Below are 15409 nucleotides of genomic sequence, written 5' to 3'. Positions count from 1 at the left end.
GCTGATGTAATCCAGCTGGCGTTAAGTTGTTCATCAGTTCTTAATCCATAACAAGCTGCAACCACACTAAAGACAAACTCCCTCTGCATCTCAAGAAGTACCCTCCTGCCCTTTTACACCAAGTCCCCTGCCCTGTGCCCTAGGTAACCTGATTCCTGTCCTTAGATTTGCATGTATCAAATGTTACAGAAACGTAAGACATGTTATGTGAAACACAGACATGTCGAAATTATTTAGAGATTCAACCATTTTGTTGCTGGCATCAGCAATTAATTTCTTTTTATTGCTGAATAGGATCCCACCATACAAATATGCCAAAATCTGTTTATGAATTTATAAGGTGAGTTGGTTTCAGTGATCAAGAATAAAGTTGCTACATACATTCACACAGAGGTCTTTGTGCGCACTTACATTTTTCTCTTGGATAAATACCTAGAAGTAGGGTTTCTGGGTTGTACGGTAAGTACAGGATGTACTTACTGTACATATACAGTAAGTATATGTTCAACTTAAGAAACTGCCAAAACAATTTCCAAAGTGGTCACAGCAGCAAAGCATGGGCATTCAAGTTGTTTCACATCCTTCTCACTTGTCACTGTCACTGTCTGTTTGGTTCTACTGTTAATCTAACAAGGTTGCAATGGTATCTCTTATGATGGGCATTTGCATTTCCTAATGACTACTGATGATGGTAATCTTTTTGTATACACACTGTCAATTTCTGTGAAATGAATAAAATATATATTAAATTTTTGTCCCTTTTAAATTTATTTTATCAAGACACCTACGCTTTTCAGAAGTTTATTAAAGAAGAAACACTGAAAAACGTTTTGTTAAGCCACTTAGAAATCATTAAACTTCAACAAAACCCTAAAATCCCTCCTTGCCACCCCAACTCACAACATCCTGTTTACCATACTCCATCCCAATTATGACATGCAAAGACAAGTAGAAGGAAAAAACCACTCAGCTCTCTTTGTCTTACTCTGAAAGTAAAAATTCTAAGAAAAGTTGCCTGCCTATATTTCTTCTAGTCAGGAAACCAAAAGTTTCCCTATTTTCTACAAGTCTTTGATGAAACCACATTCTTCCCTTGGGATAAGCCAAGAACACAAGTAAATGATTGCTTGCACTGTTTACAGAAATAATTAAAATGTATTTTAACAACTGGATATATTTAAAAGAATGCAAATTAGGTGGGAGAGTGGCCCCACCCGCGGCTGTTAAGAGGCACTACACTATTCTGTCAAGTACATGCCTTCTTCACTTATGCTGTGGCTAAGCAGGAAGACCCAGCACCATTGTACGAAATTAGCCTGATAGCATCACATGGAATCCTGACAACTTCACATGGAATAGTGAACAAATTTCTTAACTTCTCCAAGTCCAGTTTCTCATCTCAAAATGGAAAGAGAAATCACTAATTCACTGAGTTACTCTAAAGAACTGAGTTCACACATAAAGCTATTATGTTTATGACTATAATTCTTCACCTCTAATCCCTGAATCACAAATGTTAGCAAGACCAAAAAATGTGCTTTTCACAAATGTAGGTAAGCTTCAGACAGGATGTACCATGTGTACACAGCAGACCCATTGAACTGAATGCAGGACCCTGACCCCATGAGAGGTCCCATGCATCCACATGAAAGAGACCTGGAGTTTGCAATTGTAAAGTCCATTTACAGGTCTTATATACTGTCTCCATAATTCAAATGTTGTGACACTTCTTTTCAAAAGAAATCAATCCATTCGTTCTTGGTTTTTATTGAGAGCTTATTTTCCTCTAAGGTACTGTCGTGAAGCCATGTAGATCACAGCTGCATTTTGCAAGTCTCAATGACATTTTTCCAACTTCCCTGCTTGTCTTCTCCCCAACTGGGCTAAACATAGAGCAACTTCCTAAATTTCCTGTTATTCATTTTGCTCTTACCAAAAAACTGAAGTGGTGCCACAACACTAACTTCTGCACTCATGAAGCAGCCTGCACAGTCATGTGCAAAATTATCACATTTCTGTGGTAGACATTATATAGGATTTTTTTATGAATCAATATACGAAACACATCTCTTCTCTATTTTCAACTCTGTATGAAATAAAGCATATGGAGAGTTCATGTTCTTCCCACCCAAGGTGGCACAGTATACTATTCGGGATAGATTGTAAGGTCAAAAAGAGCTAGGATGTAAATACCTTGCTTCCTAGCTCCAACATAATCCAGCTACTCTTCAGAAAGTGGTTTCTCTAAACCATAAGTTTTCTCCCCTACAAAATGGTGATAATGCCATTTATGTGACACACTACACCTGACTGTACAGCACTGAGTGCATACTTGTCTAATGCTAGCCCTTAGAATGGGTAAGAGTACAAGACTGCATAAGTATAATTGGTTTTTACTTCTCAACCCAAATACAATCATTTCACTTCTGTCTTCCCATTTCAGACTAAGAACCAATCACATCTAACCATACTTCAATCAGACTTCTCAACACTTTCCTAAAACTATTCTAAACACCATCAATATGACCTCCCACTTGCTAAACCCAAAGGTCAAACTTCAACCTTCACCTTTATCTTTCTGCTGCACTTCAGAGTTGCCTGCACCTTCCATCTTGAAGCTTGTCCATCCTTTCTTTCCATGACAGTCTACACTCCTGGTTTTCTTCATACCTGCTCTGTGCTGCTAACTTTCCTCCTGTGATCACTAAATGGTAAGAGTGATCCATGGCTCCATCTTTGGTCATTCTCACTCCTTCAATGATTATTTATGATTACTAGTAATCCTTAACATACGTTTATTTATATTTCTTCCCTTCCAAGGTTCAGACATCTGCATTACATCTCTACTAAGAGACATGTCTAAGACATGTCTAAGAGACATGCCAAATTTAAAAATACCTGAAAGTGAACTCTTCATCCATTGCTGTACACCATGATCCAGTTACAGCTCTGCAATTTCCTACTTGTTGCCTAGACCACATGCCTCTCACAGTCAACTCTACCACTCTCCTTCTTTTCTCATGCCCCACATCATATCTGTCAGCAATATTGGTTACACCTTCAAAATACATCCAGGGTTCACCTATTTTTTACTGTCTACTACTCCTCCTCCTAACCCACACTGGCCTCTGCTGCACATCTGTGGCCCTCCTTAGCCTATTAGGTTCTCTCCTCACGTCTATTCCTCAGCTACAAAGTCTGAGTGATAGTCATTCCATAGTAACAACCCAGCTTCTCCAGACACTCACACTAGACACCTTCTGTTCCCTTTGTACTGCTCTTCACTGACCTACAAGGCTTTTTCTTCCAGGTATCTGCTTGGCTCATACACTTATCTCCATCGCATTTGGCTCAGAGCTACTTCATGATGAGGCTCAATCTCACTCTATGCTACAATATTATTTTTCCACCCTGCACTTCCCACTTTCTAATAATGACATAATGTACTTACTATGCTTACTGTTTATTATCTGTTTTCCCACTCTATGCAGAACTTTCTCTTTTGTTTATTCACCCATCTACTTAAGCAACTAGAATCATGGCTGATAGTAAAAAGAAGCTCAACAAATACTTCCTGAGTTGAACTGTAAAGTTCATAGTTTAAACCAATCACTTACCAGTATCACCAGCTTCCCTTGTCCTTCCAACTAAGCCAGCCTGGAAAGAACCCATCCAAATGGGTTCAGTATAAATCCTAGGACTACTTCCAGACTACACCTGAGCTGCTGAGGGCTAGCAATGCACAAAAATGTCATTACCTCAATTATTCTCTTTCTTGCCTTTCCAAACCCCCTCATCATGCCTCAACACCCAGTGATGCCTTCTCAGTGTAACCCTGGCTGATGGCCTTAAGTTATGCTTCAGACAAACACCAAAGTCATTATGTAAGAATTTTATGGAATAGCCTACATTTTCTTGCCGTAAGTATAGCAGGAACTCAATGAGTATCTGTGAAAAATGAGAAACTGACAGAAAGGAGCAACATGCTTTGGCTCAAAGTCCCATCGCTAACAATGGAAGTGCCAAGGTTTGCTCTCAGGCCTCAATGATTCTAAAACTGTGACATTTTCTCCTAAAACACAAGACGAACGACCTCCACCACCTAAAATCTTTACATGACAAACCAACTTTCTTCTCCCACTTTCTAAAATCCTTACATGACAAACTACCATTTGCCCACTTCCTAAAATCCTTATGCAACAAACCAAAATACCCCTACATCTTTAAATTTCCACATGAAAAATCAATATATCATAACATATCCCACCTCTTAAAACCCTCAGTAGTTTCAGGTTCAATATGGTAAGTTAATCAGTTCTATTATTTTGAACTCTTCAATGAAACAAAAGTATGGAAGCCAAACCCTGATATATCTATGATAATAAAAATAAGAAAGGAAAGAGCTACCAGAAGATGAGACTCTAGCAAGTATCTGTGCTGGACACAGAAATGTCTAACTAAGACAAACAACTAAGTCTTTAAGAATGACTGCACTTCTGGCTATGAAATATTAGAGGTCTGGCATGAGTTAAGGGTGAAACTAGCCCAGGATGATATAGTATTTTCCTTCAGACAAAAATCTGAAAGGATATTTTTCTAGAAAAAAAAGCAAAGATTTCTGGCATGGGTGCTGACATTCTTGGAGTAAGTCACCCCTCACCTAAATATCTGGGGATCCACAGCAAAGGAATATGCTGAAGCAAGCTACTTCTGATCTGAATTTCCATTAGGGCACAGATCTAATGCAAGTGAGTATCATGTATTGCTTGTTACAACTTACTGAGAACCACGGGTAGTCAGACACATGAGAAATAAACCTTCAGGAAAGATTAATAAATGCCAAACAAAGAAATACTGACCTTAGAAGAGCTAAGGTGGGAAAGCTGAAGGAAAGTTAAAACAGACAAATAAACTCTAAGCATACCTGGAGAAATATGTGAATCCATAAAGAAAGAACAGGTTCTCAAGAAAAAGAGACTCAGAATAACAAAATGATTCCTAAAATTAAAAACCATAAGCTACAGTTCATCTCATGAACAGCTCTCAGATCACCTGGATGAGGTTTCAGTTAAGATACAAGTGTGAAAAATGTCTGAGATATGAAAGTAGTAAAAAAATAAAATAAAATAACCGTGATAAAGGATAGAAAAATATGCTGGAATGGGAGGGAAGCATCAGTGAGTTTTTAGGGCAATACCATCTTTATCTTGCAAAGGTCTACATTCTTACATATATCACTACACAAACCAAAAAAAAAAAAAGTATTAAAATTACAGTAAAATAATTTGAAAACAGTATTACACATCAAGAATAGATTTAGAAAGATGTGGGAACAGTATCAGTAAATAAAATGTCCCTTAAAGTTGAGAAGCCACAAATAACAAGGTTTACATATATAATCAATGTTTTGGAGATTAATGTCAGAAACCTAAATTGAAAAAAGTCTACAGAGAGACTGTACAACTACAGATTGGAATAGGGCTTAAAAGGACAAACAACTGCTTTTCATCCTAATCTCATCTATTCCATCCCTCTTGATCTTTAATCATATAGACACTAAAAATGCCTCTGTAGTCCTTCCTCACTGCCCTCATCAAGACCCCACACTGACTCCTTCAGTTAGGAACTCTTTAAAATTAAGCACTTGTTCATACTCCCTTTTCACGCTAAACATCTTTCCCACCTATAACTCCTCTAACTGCAATAAAACACATTCAAATGTCTCACACACCAAACTTTCGTGCCTCTGAGCCTTGACACCAGCTACTATATTATTATTCTTCTTCAAGGTTCTTCATGGACATACTCCTAGGAATTCTGCTGACTACTCTGATAAGAGACCCAGTGAACACTTCCAATTCAATCTTTTCTTCTCACAACATTCATTAGTCTGCATAAACTACTCATGCTCCCAAAGGAAAGACATAAGAACAAGGCCTGTGCCTGTTCTGTTCACATGAGAAGTCTCAGTCTAGTACAGTGCTTGACATTCTAGACACTTAGAAACATTGTTTTCCATAAAATCTCCAAACCACATAGTTCAATCTATTTCAGTTGTGTTCAGTGATCCTGGTGCTAAAAAAGATGCCTATATTCATAAATATGGGGACTGCAGAAAACAGTCTTCCCATCTGCACCACATTCTATATCCATTAGCCCTGAAAATAACCTGCATACATATTCCAGCAACTTGATTTCACCCAAACTTTTCTTTCCTCTCCTAGAAAGAGATTCCAAAATATTGCGCTCCCTGCCCCCAAACCATCATAACTTTGCTCTCTAACACCTAAAACCAAAGCTGGGACCAAGAGCCAACTTTAATCTTATAGATAAATAATCATATATTTAACCACGACTAGCTGCTTCAGAACCAGAGCCATCCTCCAGAGGTTGCCGTGGACCAAGAGGTTTATAACAGGGTGGAATAGGGGCCTTAAAGCAACCTCAGGAAACTCACAGGCTGGAAAGGTAAGATTTACCTGTATGACCTGATCATCTGCCCAGAATACAAGAGTAAAGGAAGAAGACAGCTGGAAAGCTGGTAATGAGATTATTTTCCTGGGACTTTGTATTTTCAAATGCCAGATAAGAAGATTTTGTTCTGGTGCTAAAAAGTTCCCATGAGCCAACAGTGAAAAAGCCCTGGATTATCTAGAGCTGCCTATCAATCTCATCTCCCAAGAGTTTCATCCCACTGCACGTTACATCAAGAATAAAAACTTTATACAGTATCTCCAATGAAACCATCCATTCCATATCAATGCCAAGAAGAAGCATTTTTACAGCCAATATTGCAAAAAACTTTCATTTGACATTCTTTCTCTTGCTTGGATCTACTAAGAAACTTATTTTGTGACACACATTAAACACTCTTCATTCAGCATTTAATGAAAATTGTGAGTTAAACAGAAAAGTAAAACTTTGCCCTCAAGGGTTCTCAGAAACAGACTTGCACCTAAATAAGTTGAATACATTATTACAGAAAGAAATGCATAATGTGAATGGAAGGAGAAAGTAAACAAGAAATATGAATAGAACACAGACTGTGACCTGCAACACAGTTATGTGTAACACACAGCAATCATACCTGGTGCAACACAGGCACAGAGAAGGCTCCTCCCTAGACACAATGGGCAGGGGAACTGGAAAAACAAAAGTGAAACTAAATTAAAACTGCATGATATAATTTTCCTTCCCTAATACCTAAAAATAAGTAGATTTGGGTTTTTTTGTTTGTTTTGTTTTGGAACTGGGGATCGAACTCACAACTTCGCGCTTGCCAGGCTAGTGCTTATGCCATTGAGCTAAATCCCTGGCCCAAAAAGCAGATTTTGGGAGCAAAAGAACAAAGGAGGAAAGTGAACCAACCCTCACATGGACATGAACACTCTCAGCCCCTACTTCGAAAACATCTACCAAAATCATATTCAAGTTATAAATTATCGTGAATTCTGACTGCCTAACATCCAAGTTCATGAAGCATTTGCTGTGGCAACATATTGGTAAGGTAAAATACTCACCAATGCCAACCCCAACAGAGATTTATGAATATTCTATAAACTTAACTGACAGTCAAGCATGGTGGCACATGCCTGTAATCCCAGGACAATAGGAAACCAATGTAGTAGGATCTAAAATTAAAGCACAGCCCAGGGAATAGCACAAATCTGACTCAAAATCAAAAAGAAAAGAAAAGTGCTGAAGATACAGCTCAGTGCAAAAGGCCCTAGGTATGATCCTAACACACACACACACACACACACATACACACACACACACACACACACACACACACACACACACACACACACAGGGTATCTACCTACTCTCAGTTTACCACCAGACGTAGTAGAAAGACCAGGCTCTGGACATAAAGACAACTCAGGATACACACTTAGGTCTATAATTTCCCATCTGTGGACCAAAGCTAAATTCCAAAAGATGTAAATTTAAAAACCATAAGTCAGTTATTCTTTTTAAAGATCGGTTTTATACTCATTTTAATGGGAAAAAGTCACCAAATAATAATTGTTAATTCTGACTGCTGAGAACATTAAACAATAAACATCTGCACAATAATCCTATAAGGAAGATTTTATAATAATCCCCTTAGTCAGATGAGAAAACTAGGTTTAGGTAGATTAAATAATTTAATTAAAATTAAGCTTCAGTACACTAGCCCCTCCATCCAACGTTTCATTTTCTGCAGTTTCAGTTACCCATAATCAACTGAACTCCAAAAATATGTTATCATATCATAATCAACTGAACTCCAAAAGGAAATTTCCAGAAATTAGTAATTCCCACACTTTAAATTGCATGCTAATTCTGAGTTTTGTGATCATCATCTAACCCAGAACATGAGTCAATCATTTGCCCAGTGTATCCTTGCTATACTATCTAGCCACTTAGTAGCTATCTTGGTTATCAGACTAATCACCTAGATATTGCACTGCTTGTGTTCAATGAACTCTTATTTTACTTCAAAGTACAAGAGTAGTGATGCTAGGGGCTGGGGATTTAGCTCAGTGGCATAAGCGCCTGCCTTGCAAGCAGGCAGTCGGGAGTTTGATCCCCGGTACCGATAAAAAGGAAAAAGACAAAAAAAAAAAAAAAAGAGTAGTGATGCTGAGAGGTTAAAATATGTCAAAGAAAAGTTGTAAAGTGCTTCCTTTAAATGAAAAGTTGAAAAGACAATAAGCTATTTTGAAAGAAAAACCACAATCATATAACCTTTATCATAGTACAGGACAATTGTTCTACATTATTAATTCTTACTGTTTAGTTGCCTACCATCCTTAATTTATAAATAAAACTATCACTGAAACTTATACATAAATAAAAACAGTATATATGTGATCTAGTACTATACCCATCCACTAGTGGTCTTGGAAAATATCCCCCAAAGGTAAAAGTAACTATTTTAAATAAACATCTAAACCAAAGACTGAACTCAGAGCCCATGAGAACAAAAAGTAACTCTGAAGCCAGACTGAGTGTGAATCTATGTATTTTGGCATATCCAAAATTTGAGATAGGAGAGAATACTAAACCTTACTCATAAAGTTATTGCAAGGATTCAATTAGTAAGTATTCAAATATCCAGTATTCTAAGCATTGTTATTGCTATTAATCAATGCATACTGTCTGCCCATATAGAAAAATAACAAAGTATCTGAGAAGCATTAAACAAGAATTCTTTAAAAAGATCACCTACATGATGTCTTTTAGGCAGGCATGGTGGCACACTCCTGTAATCCCAGCACTTGGGAGGTTTAGGTAGGACAATGAATTGTTTGCAAAATCGAGACCAGTCTGAGCTACAAAATGAGGCCAAGGCCAGCCTGAACTGCATAGCGAGACCCTGTCTCAAAAAGACAAAAAAAGATAGAGAGACTAAGACAGAGAGAGAATTCTTTCATCAACTTCCGGGAAGATGGCAGAGCAGTAAGCAGCACAGCAAAGAAACAGAATTCATAATGCAGATTCAAGCTTAAGAAAATTATAGAAGATCAGCATAGGAAACAAATGGAGAATAAAAACTCCACTGAAAGTATTCAAAGTAGATTAGGCCAATATGAGGACAGGATCTTAGATATTGAAGACAGGCTTGCAGTTGGCAACCAGAAAAAGAAACATTTCTCAAAACTACAAAGGGACCATGAGAAACCAATCCAGCAGCTGCTAGATGAGACAAAGAAGAATAATTTAAGATTAATTAGAGCCAATGAACAAGCAGGAGATACCACAAATGACATTAAAAAATGTTCACAGATAAACATGACAGACAACTTTCCTGCTAACAAAACAGAATCTGACATACAGAAAAATGAGGCATAAAGACCATACTCACAAGTGAAATAAATTAAGACACACATGAATGTGTAAACATCACACTGTTTCATTAGTGTAACAAGCTGAAAGAAAAAAAATCTATGTATATGTATATAAAAATATAGTTAAGACAGTTATACAACTGATTTTTCTGAGTTCACTGAAGAGAAAGATCTGTGCTGGTATTGTTCAGACAACTGAATATAGATGTCTTGTGCTCTGGGTGAATGATATGAGGCTGACAATACACAATGTAGGTACTACTGTTGCCCCGAATGACTTGCTTTGAAATTTTGTTGTAGTTTTTTTTTCCTTCTTTTTCTCTTTTTATCTTTGAATAAAATAGATTTTTTTAAAAAAAGAATTCTTTCATCATCTGTCCTACAAAATCAACCCTCTTTTGCTTGCTACTATATGTCAGTCTAAAACAGCTGAAAAAAATGAAAACTCAAGACACAAGTATAGCAAAATGATACAGCACAAAAAGCAACAATAACTTATGGGAAAAAAAATCTAATGACAATTAAAAAAAAAAAAAAACCCTCCTAGTGTCTCTTTTTACTTTCCATTGTACTCAAGGAACCTGAAAGAGGTAAGATGTACATATATGTAACCACCAGCTTTTACAAAGTTCTACTATGTTAACTATTATACCATCAACCACACAAACTGCTAGACCTTAAATGAACAATTTAAAAACTATCAATACCCTGTATTCAAGCCTGCATTCTACTTGAATAAAAGACCATGAAACAACTGAAAACTATTAAAACATCAACAAGCATAAATTGATCTGCCAGTAAGTCAGCTAATACATTCAGGGTAAAACGGCAATGAGAATTTAGACAGCCATTTCACTCCTTCCCAATAAAATTATATTAAAGAGGTATTTATCATTTTTAACCCACACACAGGTCTAGGAGAATACAAAGGAGGAAAAATATCTAAAATTTCTGAGAAAATCTCTCACACAGACAATAACCAAAATAAGTAAGAAAAAAAAATCCAGAAGAAAAACAACAGAAGATTAGAAATACAGTAAGTGACTCAGCAGGCGTAGACAGCCAGACCATAGATCAGCTGAGAAAACACAGAACCAATTCTATTCCTGCAGCAGGATATGCATGAGTCTCAGAACCAAGAGCACTAAATGCAGATGGAACAAAGGGTGAATAGGGTAGAGCCCCAAGGAAGAGTGAAGTAAAGGTACTCCACATACAATGAGAGCCTCAAGGTCATACCTGTAAGTGGCTCTCCCTTACTCTGACAAATAGCTGGAGGGCCATTTTCTGGAAAAAGCCGAGAACAGTCTAGCCAAGTGTACCAAACAGAGGTGGATTTAGTCACTGAATACCACTCCAATTATCCTACCTGCTTACCACATACTGACTCCCAGAAGTAGGGTATTCAGACCTATCTGAATGTTCTTGGAGAATCTGATCAGCCTAAAAGTCTAAAGATTCCAACATGGGATTCCCCAACAAATGGCCCTTCCAGAATATCCTGACGCAAAACTCAAAGTCAAGAGGACACACCACATGCTTAAAATTTCCAAAAATTTTGGGTTCATCACAGAAAAATACCACCAGATGTGTGAGAAATGCTTTAACACAAAAGATAGTTAATACAGACAAGAACAAGAAGGGCAACTTAGAAAAAACACAAAGTACACAAGCTATCAATAAAAGGAAATCACAGTGTAAAACAAATGTAAGATGTTCTTTAAAAGAGAATTCTTGAGTCAGGCTTGGTGGCACATATCTGTAATCCCAGTATTTGACTGTTAGAGGCAAAGAGGATCATCATGAGTTCCAGGCCAGCCTGCATGACATTAGTGAGACCATATCTAAAAATAAAAAATATATATATTAAAAAAAAACAACTCTTGGAAATTAAAATACCAGATTACTAAAATAAAAAACTAACTATCTCTCTGAAATGAAGACATCTCCCTTAAAGTAAAACAATAAAATGGTAGGAGAGAAAAGCAGAAAATAAAAATGTATCAAAGTTAACAGAGAATCTAAAGAGAGGATAATCAAATAATAAGACTTCCAAGAAAGGAGGGATATAAAAAGAAAAAATCATCACAAAATAATCCCAAAAATGTTTCCAAGAATTAAAGAATACAAGCTGGCAGAGTGAAGGCCTCACTGAATAAGGAGAACAGTAAATGAACAGATCCACTCCAAGGCAGATCATCATGACACTTCAAAATACCTGAACAAGTTACAAGTTTCTAAAGATGGGTGAGAAGTTACACAGAAAAGATCAGGAAGTAGATCAGCTTAGAATTAGAAAGATGTAACATGAAAACAAAGTTTAAATTTATGAAGGAATAAATGTCATACAGAATACTACACCTGGCCAAATTACCAATCCAGTTGTCAGTCAAGCATAGTCTTACACTCTATCTCAGAAAGCCACTCGAGAAACTTACACATCAAAATGTAGGCATTGCTGTGTGTTGTGGCACATGGCTGTAATCCCAGCTACTCAGAACGTGGAGGCTGAGGTACAAGGATCACAAGTTCAAAGCCAGTCTAAGCAATTTAGGGAGACCCTCTCTCAGAATAATGATAGATAGGAATGTAGCTCAAAGAGTGCCTGCCTCTATGCACAAGGCCTGAGGTCAACCCCCAGACCACAATAAAGGTGATATAAAATACAGAAATCAAGAACAGTAATGAAGAACAGATAAAGAATATTCAGGACAAAGATGAAGAGAGATGACAGAATGATTGCTGTAAGCCAGGAGAGCAAAAGTCCAAGAAGAGCAGCATGCTAGAGAGAAGGATGCTGAAGAGAGCACTCCTCACTTTGCCCAAAGACACTGTGTAATTTCCAAAGTGAGAGCCCTCTGGCTTATGTGTCCCACCAAAATAAAAACCCCAACCAAGAAACAAAAGGAGATACCATAAACAAAATATAACTCTGGAGAAAAGCAAATAAATTACTGCAACAAATTACAAGGCTCAAAAACAACTAGCACAGAAGGGTGTATTTCAGGAAACTGTCTCCTGAAAACAAAACATGAAGAACACACAAGCTGATGTAACAGGCCTCATGGAAAATATTAAAATACTATGGATAAGTATGGGGGAAATAAGCAGCAGGTATAAAATGGATCATTACTGAGGGGAGGAGTAAAGGGAGAGACTAAAAAACAAAGTAGGAAAAAATAGTACACTATAAAAAAGTATACTACACTATAAGCCACAAAAGTGAACGCATGCATAATAAAACAACCAAATAATAGTGGAAGAAATATAGTTATGTTAGGTGTCTAAAGGAGCAGTTACCCTAGTCTGTCATCCTCTAGGTTGTGTATGATACTACTGTTATTGTGCACTGTACCACTTTAGCCAAAGACACGATTTTTCTTATTTTTTTTTATTTAAAGAGAAAAAAGGACATTTTAAAAAAGCAGTGAAAGGGTACAAGTAATACAGAATTTCAAGGAAAAAAAATATACAGTAAGAAACCACTAGTTAATAGGTTACACATTGTCTTCCTAGAAACAGTTGTCCAAATTGTAAAATTAAAGCATATAAAGTGGACATTTAACAGTGATATTGGAGACAGTTCCATTCAGTGATCCAACAAAAGCTCAGTAATATGGTTTTCCATCCTACACACTCAAACATACCTGTGGTTATATCCCTTAGTCCACCTTCCTTTCCTCTCTTTTTTACAATAACAATTACACTTTTTGGGTTTTATTACTCCCACAGTTCTTATTACTTTTTTTTTAAGAGACTAAAACCAAACGTGACTAAGCAAAACAGAGTCAGTTAGAACAGAAGGGTGGGCATAGTACATGATGCAAAAATAGAATACCAGGTGATGGAAAGTGGTTACCATTATGCCTCTTGCTATTTTTAAACTGAGTTGCCTATTTCATCAGGTATAATAGAATTGATCAAAACAGTACAGAACAAGACCAATAAAACCTACACTGGAGACCTTACAGGACTTCAAAAAAAAGATAATAGTCAAACCATAATGGACATTATAATGTATCTTCTTGCCTTCAAAGTGGTTGCCTATAACCTCAAACTTGATACTATCAAACAAAATAGAATATAGAATAATCAAACAGAACAAGATGGGAAGAGCAATACTGGGGTTCAAATCAGGTAAATAGGAAAACAAAAAAGTTACTATAAGAAATAGATTAATTTTAAAAAAGGGGGGAGACTGAGATAAAAGAGGACATTGTAACAGAACAACACAGGTCAGAACCAAACAATTTAAGCATCATTGTGTTTCACCACCACATAATCTAACATAATAGTAGTCACCATAGTGCCTCTTTCCTTGAATTATTTGAGTGTAACTTCATATGCTATAGCATCAAGCATATCAAGACAGTGTGAAGCTCTTCAAGAGAATGAAAGAATTACAGGGTATTTAGAACCAGCTAATAGAAAACGAACAACGGTTTCTATATTTCTCTTTGCCTATAAAAAATTTTGTTTATATTATCGCATACAGTGAAATAAAGTAAGATACAACATGTTAAAACCAGTGGAAACAGATGTGCCACAGCTTGATGGGACTTCAAAACAAGATGATATTAAATCAGCACTAGCTTTTATGTTGTGTTGTTTTCTTCAAAATAGCTATTCGTACTATCACAGATACTAAAATCGAACAACCCAGGTTAAAAGTATTGCAACTAATGAGTGAAAACATTATATGGCTTCAAACCAATATGATTTGGAATCATGATTACAACATACTTTTATGTACTCTTATCATTTCTTACACTAGGGAAACTATTCAGTATTTATACATGTGAGTTTGATTTATTTCACTTATGAATATGGTCTCAAGCTGCGTCCACTTATTTATAAATGTCTCAATGTGATCATTCTTTATAGTTGAATAGTACTCCATTGTAAAAAAAATACCACAACTAACACGATTTTTCTAACCAGCTATTCTTTCTGATACCAAGACTGAGATTGGTAAGGGTCATAAAAAAATACTATAGGCCAGTGCCAAAGAACCAAGAGGTGGGCCATGTAAGTAGCAACTTCCCAATCACAATAAATTGATAGGATCTTGCACCAGACTGAAAACCCAAAAGACACCTCAGAGTGGTACTCACTTCTTCAAGGTTCTAAAATTATAAATAAAGCTACTCACCATTGGGAATTCAAAAGCATCAACTCAGGAATTAAGAGAGAGAGACAGACAGACGGACAGAGAGAGACAGAGACAGAGATAGAGATAGAGATAGAGATAGAGAAAGAGAGCGAGAAAGGGAGAGACAGACAGACAGACAGACAGACAAGGAAGGAATATTTAGACAAGATACAACCCCAGACTCCCAATCACCAAAGGCAAATCCAGGGGACACTGAGATGGAACAATTTGAAAGCCAATCACCTGGACTCTCTGAAGTGGGAACACCACCAAAGAGATGAAAGCAACTCTAGAAAGGGAAAAAAAAAAAAAAAAAAAAAAAAAACTCAGATAACTACACAGATAATGACCATAATGAAAGATGAGCATAGTTTCTCTACAGCAGATAAACAAAAATATATAAATGAGCTTAGGAAAATGA

The 15409-nt window shown here is 36.7% G+C and overlaps 1 protein-coding gene across 22 annotated transcripts in view; it reads right to left on the bottom strand.

Annotated features, from left to right (window-relative positions):
- Ptk2 (protein tyrosine kinase 2) overlaps nt 1-15409 on the bottom strand; it is a 333580-nt gene that overhangs the window by 256782 nt on the left and 61389 nt on the right. For 2 of the 22 annotated variants that reach the window (XM_063230999.1, XM_063231000.1), the window contains exon 2: nt 7088-7142. The exons of the other annotated variants lie outside the window; for them this stretch is intronic. The gene's annotated coding sequence lies outside the window, so the exon portion shown is untranslated. The remainder of the gene's footprint in view (nt 1-7087; nt 7143-15409) is intronic. 22 annotated transcript variants of the gene reach the window in all.

Source organism: Cavia porcellus, unplaced genomic scaffold, assembly GCF_034190915.1.
Source record: "Cavia porcellus strain 051 isolate PalLab524CR breed Dunkin Hartley unplaced genomic scaffold, mCavPor4.1 scaffold_19, whole genome shotgun sequence".
Lineage (NCBI taxonomy): Eukaryota > Metazoa > Chordata > Mammalia > Rodentia > Caviidae > Cavia > Cavia porcellus.
This window is presented reverse-complemented; position numbering and strand designations above follow the sequence as displayed.